We start from the raw sequence: 1,616 nt of genomic DNA on the forward strand, positions 1-1,616 counted from the left end.
AAATTTGTCAACCACAATGGCATAAAAAAATGAAGCTCCCAACAAAGACACATAATTTATTCAAAAATCTAATGCAAACTTCATGACATTTTTGACACATATTAGAAAGAATGTAGAAGGATGGTGGTAATAAGTTTAATACAATCAAAATATATGAACTTCTTGAAGAATTAATAAAAATATTATTCCAAACAAAACAAAATTCAGTTTGTCCTAGTTACTCATGTCTTTAAAATATGCTCAATATTTACATATATACCTAGTTTTGGAATTTTAAATTTAAGTGCTGGGTTTTTAAAAAAATTCTCACAATCTTATATGTGAATATATTTATTTTAATTTTCTTTGTCCTATATTCCCTGGGCCTGCACAGGTCTTTAGATATTGTACAGGGAGAATAATGTTCAATGAGATTTGGAGTTTATTTTATAGGGAGGAGAAAAGGCTAATTAACAACAGCATTGTGAAGATGAACTTTCGGACAGGAAAGTTGTGCTCTCATCCTGCTGAGAAAACTCTTGGGGAGAAACATGTACAACAGGATCCCTGGTGCAGCTCTGATCCTGTTCCACAGGTCAGTTGCATTCTGCAGTTCTGCATTTTTCTATCAGTTGCCCAGTCTACAGATGATTGCTGTTGGCCCACAGGGTCTTTAGCAACACTGGCTGCGAAGGAGCTGGAGAACCAGAAGACCAGAAGTGGTGTAAGCCATGACTATCAACAGTAGCAAGAGCTAAGCTGTGGGAAGATTCATTTTCAACCCCCAGGAGACCCAACATTCAATGGCAGCCACAGGATAGGGGGCATCAGAAAAGACAGCTGTTTAGTCTTTTCAAATATGGTGCCAACCGTCTGGGTACAGATAAAAGAAGCCTGGATTTGCAGGAAGGACTCATGCTCAACATAGGGCTTTTCTCTTCACATGCCATATTGTACACAGCGTTGGGAAATTAGGCCCCACCACTCTTCTGAGTCGAGTACGGAAGGAATATACACCCTACAGGATTGTGTTAGTGACTCAATCAATCCAATGTGGAAGTTGTTTGCTCACTCTAAAGCACTGAATGGATGTAAAGGAATAATCACATCAAGGTACCAGAGCATTAGGTTAATTGTGAGGCAAAGGCAAAATACCACTTCGTAGTAAATGTCCACTGGTCTGTGTCTTTTCATCCATGTGTCCAACACTCCAGTGCAATATTTAATTGTGAGTTGTCAAGAACACCAAAGAATATTGGCTGTTAGTGGCTTCATGTGAATTGCCGGTACTGTCTGGATGATTCGAGCTTCATTACAGATAAGCAAAAGCTGATATCCAAAGAAGCTAATTTACTTAAGTCTATGTGGACATCAAGCTGAGGAGCAGGGCATGAAGCCATTTTGTTCTGCAAAGATGGGACACTTTACTCAAGCTGAGAGTACTAGTCAAGACCCTCGTTGGCCTATCTCTCAGCCGTGCTCTTCCTCTCCATTGCCGGTGAGATACAGGAGCAGGGGCCATATCACATATCTATCCAAATCTTATCCAGATAAGTCAGGGTAAATCAGATCCTTCGTCTCATTAGGAAAAGTTTTTAAAAAAAAAAAACAATTAAATTTAGAAAGTTCATATTATA

This window comes from Microtus ochrogaster, linkage group LG4, assembly GCF_000317375.1.
Source record: "Microtus ochrogaster isolate Prairie Vole_2 linkage group LG4, MicOch1.0, whole genome shotgun sequence".
NCBI classification, from domain to species: domain Eukaryota; kingdom Metazoa; phylum Chordata; class Mammalia; order Rodentia; family Cricetidae; genus Microtus; species Microtus ochrogaster.